The following is a 9,224-nucleotide window of genomic DNA, read 5'->3' as shown; positions in this document are numbered from 1 at the left end:
TTAAATACTCTAATGTGGGTTGGGCCTAGATTTCAGTTATGGTGTAGCATGGAAGTATTAAATACTCTAATGTGGGTTGGGCCTAGATTTCAGTTATGGTGTAGTCTGGAAGTATTAAATACTCTAATGTGGGTTGGGCCTAGATTTCAGTTATGGTGTAGTCTGGAAGCATTAAATACTCTAATGTGGGTTGGGCCTAGATTTCAATTATGGTGTAGTCTGGAAGCATTAAATACTCTAATGTGGGTTGGGCCTAGATTTCAGTGATGGTGTAGCGTGGAAGCATTAAATACTCTAATGTGGGTTGGGCCCAGATTTCAGTTATGGTGTAGCGTGGAAGCATTAAATACTCTAATGTGGGTTGGGCCCAGATTTCAGTTATGGTGTAGCATGGAAGTATTAAATACTCTAATGTGGGTTGGGCCTAGATTTCAGTTATGGTGTAGCGTGGAAGCATTAAATACTCTAATGTGGGTTGGGCCCAGATTTCAGTTATGGTGTAGCATGGAAGTATTAAATACTCTAATGTGGGTTGGGCCTACATTTCAGTGATGGTGTAGCGTGGAAGCATTAAATACTCTAATGTGGGTTGGGCCCAGATTTCAGTTATGGTGTAGCGTGGAAGCATTGAATACTCTAATGTGGGTTGGGCCCAGATTTCAGTTATGGTGTAGCGTGGAAGCATTAAATACTCTAATGTGGGTTGGGCCTAGATTTCAGTTATGGTGTAGCGTGGAAGCATTAAATACTCTAATGTGGGTTGGGCCCAGATTTCAGTTATGGTGTAGCATGGAAGTATTAAATACTCTAATGTGGGTTGGGCCTAGATTTCAGTTATGGTGTAGCGTGGAAGCATTAAATACTCTAATGTGGTTTGGGCCTAGATTTCAGTTATGGTGTAGTCTGGAAGTATTAAATACTCTAATGTGGGTTGGGCCTGGATTTCATTTATGGTGTAGCGTGGAAGCATTAAATACTCTAATGTGGGTTGGGCCTGGATTTCAGTTATGGTGTAGCGTGGAAGCATTAAATACTCTAATGTGGGTTGGGCCTAGATTTCAGTGATGGTGTAGCGTGGAAGCATTAAATACTCTAATGTGGGTTGGGCCCAGATTTCAGTTATGGTGTAGCGTGGAAGCATTAAATACTCTAATGTGGGTTGGGCCCAGATTTCAGTTATGGTGTAGCGTGGAAGCATTAAATACTGTAATGCGGGTTGGGCCCAGATTTCGGTTATGGTGTAGCGTGGAAGCATTAAATACTCTAATGCGGGTTGGGCCCAGATTTCGGTTATGGTGTAGTCTGGAAGCATTAAATACTCTAATGTGGTTTGGGCCTAGATTTCAGTTATAGTGAAGCTTAATAACTTTATACTCTGTGGGTTGGTGTATGACTGGAACTATTATATTTTGGTTTTGCTTCGCTTACTTTGCACAAGCTCAGACCATCAGAATGAAGCATGTTGCCAATGTGTTTAGATCCATTAACATAATTTAGGTCATTCTATTTTGACTATGTTGGTTTCAACAAAAGACAAATGACATTTGAAGCGACAAGTCAAACAGAAGACACAAATCAAAAGGTTTGTTATGATTTTATTAAAAAAAAACAATTTTAAATGCTACTTGAATTTCAGCTGAACATCTGCAATGCTTCTGTTGGAATATTACATCTGTGGAAATAAAGTATAATTTGAATAAGGTAAGAATTACTGTTAAGTCTTTAAAGTTCATTTTGTGTGGTCCTTTTTACTCCTTCCCAAAAATGAAATTATTTTATATCATACTATGGATATGATAGTGTCTGTCGTCATACTACAAAATATTTTCACTTCGTATATTGTTTACATTGGATTTAAAAAAATGGATATTCCTGTATGATTCTTGATTGATAAAACAAAATTGTAACAAAGCTTTAACACTGCAGATTCTGCAAAGATAGAAGCCACCCTAAATAAGCTGCAAGAAACCAGATACAAATTTCCAAACATATTTTTTACAAAGTTGAAATCTTTATAAAACACACTATCTCATGTTAAACAGCATTTGTGTTATATATATTGTTTTGTGTATGCTAATTGTGATGCAATAAACTGTTTCTGCCACTGCCAGACAATGCAAATTTAAATGAACTTCCTTTGGGCACAAACATTGCACTCTTTGTCACATGTCGCTACAAAAACGGTGCTATTTGTTTTGTAATCGATTTCTCTTTTTTATGGCGAACTAAGTGCATTTCAGGCTTTCCAAATAAATAATGTTTGCTTATATGTTGATGGACTGCATTTTTATGTTGTGTTTGAAAAATTCCTACCACGCCCAGGAGGCTTTTCCATGTGGTCGTTGGCATTTTTGATAACCCAGACGCCTCGCCAGTAGCCATATGAAACTGGGTTGAACAACATAATACGTGTTGAAGAAAACACAATACTTAAATAGTATGGTCTTAAAATCACTCTGCAGAAGTGTTACACCTCTCAGGTTGAAGCCTGATTGGTCAGTTTTACCATCGCAAGGTATGGTATGAAATTCACTCTGCGAAAGTGTTACACCTCTCAGGTAGAGTCCCGATTGGTCAGGTTTACCATCACTCTACGAGTGTTACACCATTAGGGTCAAAACCCAAAGGTATGGTAGGAAATTCACTTCGCAGGAGTGTTACACCTCTCAGGTAGAGTCCCGATTGGTCAGGTTTACCGTCACTCCAAGAGTGTTACACCCTTTGGGCCAAAACCCAAAAGGTACGGTATTACATTCACTTTGCAGAAGTGATAAAACTAAAAAAATTGGGACATTGTGGTTGTTATGGTATAGTGAATAAATTTCATTTGGCTTGTGTTCTTATTTGTTTAACAGATTGTAATGTTGTTTGATTTACAATGTGCACACAAAATATTTATCTTTTTTTGCTTGCTTCTCTGAAAAACCAACACACATGATGTGAAACCACTGTCCACATCGAGTGCACTCAATCCAAACTTTTTTCAGGGGATTGGCGCCTTCATCTCCACATACTTTACATGTCTCTATTTCATTTGTGCCTTGAAGACACTTGCCAGCAATTTCCCTTAACATTTCAAGTCTATAGCTGTAGGTACAAACATTTTGCACAAGTTTTTCTCCAGTTGCCAGCCATTTTGCATACATACATATCATCACTCCACAGCTTGATCCATCTGGCTGTTTTGTTCTGTGTGGTATTTCCACAGTATTAATTTTCCAACCAAACTTTGTTGCCATTAGACAATTCACCATAGCTTTTGCAGTTTGAACATTGCTGTCTGTTTTTACACAAGGCATTGCTACTGGGTCTATGTACAGCATTTTTCGACCAGGGATGTCAACTACAAGCAAAACCCAGTGGAAGCCTGAAGAGTTCCAAGGTATAAACAGTGTTTGTTTCCCTTGCAAATTTATCCCTTCCCAAACTTTTTTAATTGAAGCTTTTCTTTGTAATATTTGAGCCACTGTCGAACAAACATAAAGTGTGTGTTGGTGCACACCAGTTAATCGCCACAAGTAGCTGTTAATGACTTCATCATAAAGCCAACCAACATTAAATCTGCTGTCATGCTTTTTAAGCTCGCAAACTTCAGCTGGTGGCAATGCATCATCCAGAGATTTTAACTCCAACAAAGAAATTGAATGAGGGCCGTTTTTTAAAATTGTACCAGAAGCTTTGTAACCGGTAACATGGGCTGTGATGTTTTTTTGCATCATTGAGTGTTTGTTCCGAACAATATCCATACAAGCCTCACCAGAAGATTTATGTTGGTCACAGGCTTTTGCTGCCTGTGGGGTTGTTAATTTTACACTTTTCTTTGATCGAGGAAACAAAGTTGTTACTTGGTGCAGCGGCTGCATAAGGTTGGCAAATTGTCCAACCCGTGATGAAAATGGATTGGGCTTTGGTCGCTTGCGGGGCAACTCATCATGGACAGTATTTTCAGAAGGTGTTGTTTTTCGCTTCCTTTTCAATGACTTAAGTTCTGGAGGTTGAGTAATTCTAAACCCAGAATCGTATGAACATGCTTTAGAAAACTTAGCCACCATGGCATTGCCATCAGAAATGCCTTCATCCAAAACCTGCTTGGAACTGACATCATATGAAAGGTCTATCAAATGCTTCATTAAATCAATAAACTTTTGATGGCTTTGTTTGCGATCTGAGGTTTTGTTGTCAGTACCGCAGGTTTTGTCGTCAGTTACAATGTTTTCAGGTTGAGAAATTGATTGGTTTGTGGAGGAATTCTTGATGTCTTGTGTTTTGACCACAGTATCACAAACAGTTTCAGCTGACAATTTGTTCACAACAACCGGATCCAAAACCATGTAAACAGAATTGGAGTACCAATCTGGCAGACTATGCCATCCAACATCTGCATACTTGTTAAAAATTGCAAACATGTGTTTGCATGGTAAAAAATTGTGTAAAAAATCATGACATGTACACTTTGGAAAATCTCTTTCAGTGCCAAATTTAATGGTGTATATTTCAGAAGAGGAACTGCTTAATACAGTGAACAAGTCCCCTTTTCTACATATAGAACTTGCCTGAATGTTTGTAGTTTCTCCGATACGTTTTATACAATGTTTTACCAATTTTCTTGGTCGGTTTTGAAGAAAGCTGGGAACCTCAGCGTTGTAACTTCTGTAATTGCCAGAAGATCTCATGTTTTGTTGTTTGTATCTGCTCAAAGTAAAATTTATTGATTAATTTTGATTGCATGTTCTTGCATATAACCATAAATGTTTTAGTGGAGGTACACTCACTTCTCATATGCATTTGGCAAAAATTCGTGGTGCAAAATTGTAATTAAGCCAGAAAGCGACTTATCAGTCCGAAATCGCACATGGCATTCTTTTAAAACTCGGTTTTGTCTCTCAACACCATTGTTGGTGCGGATCAAAACCTTTAACTGGTCTGCTCGATAGAGCCACATCCAACGCTAGAAAACGTGCATGAACAGAAGTTACATTTAACATATATGTTTTGTAAATACTCAAACCTCTTTATCCTTAAGCCAAATATTTGTGAAGTATTTTTGTAGTTTTGGGTTGTTTTCCCAAACTGAACTTGACTCAAATATCTGCAGTGCATTGTTGCAGCTTTTTTCACATTCAGCGTTAGCAATTCCTCTCATAAATGTCAAAACTTTGTCCTTGTCTGGACCTACTTGGTTTTCAGATTTTTTAACCCATCTTTCCCATGCCTGTTCACGATGAAAATCGCAAATGAGGACACGGACATCTAGAAAATAGTTATTTTTACATATGTGGTACATGTATATTTGATGCAGAACTTTAACCTGTAAAAATGCTTTCAATGGCATGGATCTCAGCATCACATTTATCTACCATAAAAAATGATGGTTGCCATGCAGGAGTCCATTCTTTCAATATTTTCAGTGCCTCTTCAATGTCCAATTGTCTTTCATTCTGTGTAATGAAACTGGCAACAACTTGATAGCCAACATTTGTCTTCACACAGAGAAAAAACAATGGGAGAGCATATTTGGATGTCTTGTAGGTAGCATCCATTAGACAAATGTCTTGGCCGTAGCGCAGAAGCAATCTACGCTGCCATGCAAACTGATGGATAAACAGCATGGTTTGTTCAGATTGAATGACTGGTGCTGTTTCTCCATCAACTACTTCAGGTTCCATGTTAGCAATGAATGGCCGGAAATATATTTTGTCATTGGCATCTCCTGCCTTCACCCATTCATCCACCAAGCACTGGACATTAGTTTGATCAATTTTTGCAAATCTGTGTTTACAAAATACTCGGTAATAATGACTTTGAATGTCCTTTTTTGTTGGATAAAATCTCCTGTTTGAAGTAGATGGTGGGGTATCATTTTGAAAAAGTTCATGGGCAACATAATGTTTTAGGCTTCTAAGAATTTCCTCAATACTGCATACACCTTCTGTAACCAATTGATCTATTTTGGCAATTATTCTTTGATCAACAGGTTGAAGGAAACCAGCAGCCTTAAAATATGTAATATGGTAAATAAACAGTTCAAAAGTAAACATTTAATTTAAATAACATTCTTACTTCCCCTAAAACATGACCGGTGTGGTCATCCTGAGATGGAAAGCAAACACTGTAAGTTTGTTGCTTTAGCAAGTGCTTATCGTTGTTTTGCAGCAAATCTTTTACAACAACACTTGTCTTGTCCATTTTAGATTTACATTTCGAGATTATCTAATCATATTACAGAAGAAATTATTGATATCCAACTAAATAAAATTAGATTCAAACAAGTTGAAGAAGTACCTGAAACTGTGGAAACTTCATAATTTCCTGAATTACAATTTTTGCCTTGCAGTTAGTTTTTTTGGTCCCTTGAATACACAAATGTTTTTTGCAAGGATTTGGATGATCTTGCAACTGATCAAAGGGGTTTCAATATTTTATCATAGAAAACATAAAGTCACTTACATGTGTAGGTGGTGCAACATGACGCCTTTCATTTTTAATCTTGTTGCGATCTTTAGAATGTTGGCATTCCAAGACCTTTGTTTGTACTATGATGTAGGGAGTGGATGTACTGTCCCAATGCAAGCGACCTATTAAAATATCTAAAAAAAATCACAAATGTAATCAGTTTGTATTGTCATACAATTATGGCTTGATGAACTTTCTTTTAATAAGTAAAACTAAGCTAAAAAGCAGGCCTTTTTTTATCATACCAAATGAATTCTTCGAGAAATGAATGAACTTTGTCAATGTGGAGATTTCAAATTTCTCAACTAAATCATTTGCCTGAGTCATTGAACAAGCCCACTGCAACAATTGTTGGATTTACTCTAAACTTAAATTTATAAACTGCACCAATTACCAGTCTTATATTACCTGCAAATTTTGTTTGCTATTCTCCTTTGCTGCTTCTGATATATTTTGCTAAAATAAACAACCACACATATGCACAAAGCATTGTGTTAAGCTATACAATTTACTAACCATTTTAGTTAAACAAGTGAATTCGTTCTTCACAAACTTCACAAAATATCTCTCTTCCTGTTGTAAACCTGCACCTTGGCTATTAAGGCTTTCTCTTATTGTTTTGCTTGCCTTTTCAAGATTGTATTTTGATAGCTTGTTCTGTGCCCAAGACATTAATGTAATGATAGTTAATAACATTTAAATGCATACTTACTAAGCCTTCAAACTTTGCAAACACCAAAACATCAAAGATGGTTATTACATATTGATATAGTTTGTTTGGTTCAGATTGGCGGTCAAAATGCCAAAGTGATTCAAAGCACTCTGAACGTGTAATTATGTATGGTATGGCAGCATCATTCCAATGCACTGAGCTTTTACATGCATCTTCAAACGTAAAAAGAGGTTTCGAAAAAAAAAAACTTTTTGAATTGATGCAGCATATTTGTTGCTTCATGTTTGGATCCATACCACTAATAAATAAAAGCACAAATGAAATACTTCCATAATACAACAAAAACATGTTCATGTGCCTGAACATAGAACTTTTATTACTACTTAACAGATTCTTAGACCAATTTGTGACAATGCAAGTTTCATTCTTTAATATTCACAGCGTAATAACTAACCTTCTCCAGAGTATTTGAGAATGTAAATTCCTTCTCACCGAATGCCACTTCATTTAGGATGCTAAAGCAAGTATTAAAATAGTTTTTAGGATTTAGAAAAGTTTTACATCTTACCAATGTTGAACAATATCTTCAGAGATTAATAAATTTTTTGGCATTGGCACACAATTTCGAAATTGCCTAGACTCATGAGAGTCAACAACATCTTTCAAAAGATTGAAACTTCTTTTACAAAAAAACATCTCTTCGCACAAAATCAATTCGATTTTTAGCAGAACAGAACCTAAATAAACAATAAATACAAATGGTCACTACAAATAAACCAAATTAAAGTAATTTCTATTTTACACATAAAGCTTCCAGGCTACACCATAACTGAAATCTAGGCCCAACCCACATTAGAGTATTTAATGCTTCCACGCTACACCATAACTGAAATCTAGGCCCAACCCGCATTAGAGTATTTAATGCTTCCACGCTACACCATCACTGAAATCTGGGCCCAACCCACATTAGAGTATTTAATGCTTCCACGCTACACCATAACTGAAATCTGGGCCCAACCCACATTAGAGTATTTAATGCTTCCACGCTGCACCATAACTGAAATCCAGGCCCAACCCACATTAGAGTATTTAATACTTCCAGACTACACCATAACTGAAATCTAGGCCCAAACCATATTAGAGTATTTAATGCTTCCACGCTACACCATAACTGAAATCTAGGCCCAACCCACATTAGAGTATTTAATGCTTCCAGACTACACCATAACTGAAATCTAGGCCCAACCCACATTAGAGTATTTAATACTTCCATGCTACACCATAACTGAAATCTAGGCCCAACCCACATTAGAGTATTTAATGCTTCCACGCTACACCATAACTGAAATCTAGGCCCAACCCACATTAGAGTATTTAATGCTTCCACGCTACACCATAACTGAAATCTGGGCCCAACCCACATTACAGTATTTAATGCTTCCACGCTACACCATCACTGAAATCTAGGCCCAACCCACATTAGAGTATTTAATGCTTCCAGACTACACCATAACTGAAATCTAGGCCCAACCCACATTAGAGTATTTAATGCTTCCATGCTACACCATAACTGAAATCCAGACCCAACCCACATTAGAGTATTTAATGCTTCCACGCTACACCATAACTGAAATCTAGGCCCAACCCACATTAGAGTATTTAATGCTTCCACGCTACACCATCACTGAAATCTAGGCCCAACCCACATTAGAGTATTTAATGCTTCCAGACTACACCATAACTGAAATCTAGGCCCAACCCACATTAGAGTATTTAATGCTTCCACGCTACACCATAACTGAAATCTGGGCCCAACCCACATTAGAGTATTTAATGCTTCCACGCTACACCATAACTGAAATCTAGGCCCAACCCACATTAGAGTATTTAATGCTTCCAGACTACACCATAACTGAAATCTAGGCCCAACCCACATTAGAGTATTTAATACTTCCACGCTACACCATAACTGAAATCTGGGACCAACCCACATTAGAGTATTTAATGCTTCCAGACTACACCATAACTGAAATCCAGGCCCAACCCACATTAGAGTATTTAATGCTTCCACGCTACACCATAACTGAAATCTAGGCCC

The 9,224-nt window shown here is 37.2% G+C and overlaps 1 protein-coding gene, 1 long non-coding RNA gene and 1 pseudogene across 2 annotated transcripts in view; 2 read left to right on the top strand and 1 right to left on the bottom strand.

The window, feature by feature from the left end:
* LOC145907419 (uncharacterized) overlaps positions 1 to 9,224 on the top strand; it is a 292,577-nt gene that overhangs the window by 212,498 nt on the left and 70,855 nt on the right. The window lies entirely within an intron of this gene.
* Positions 1,477 to 2,116, top strand: LOC145906757 (uncharacterized). The gene is made up of 3 exons (XR_014402862.1): positions 1,477 to 1,582; positions 1,637 to 1,701; positions 1,927 to 2,116. It is a non-coding gene; the product is annotated as an uncharacterized LOC145906757 (long non-coding RNA).
* On the bottom strand, positions 2,699 to 7,125 carry LOC145906375 (uncharacterized; annotated as a pseudogene).

Source organism: Ascidia mentula, chromosome 6, assembly GCF_947561715.1.
Source record: "Ascidia mentula chromosome 6, kaAscMent1.1, whole genome shotgun sequence".
In the NCBI taxonomy this organism is placed as follows: domain Eukaryota; kingdom Metazoa; phylum Chordata; class Ascidiacea; order Phlebobranchia; family Ascidiidae; genus Ascidia; species Ascidia mentula.
The sequence above is the reverse complement of the archived record's forward strand: the minus strand, read 5'-3'. Positions and strand labels throughout refer to the sequence as shown.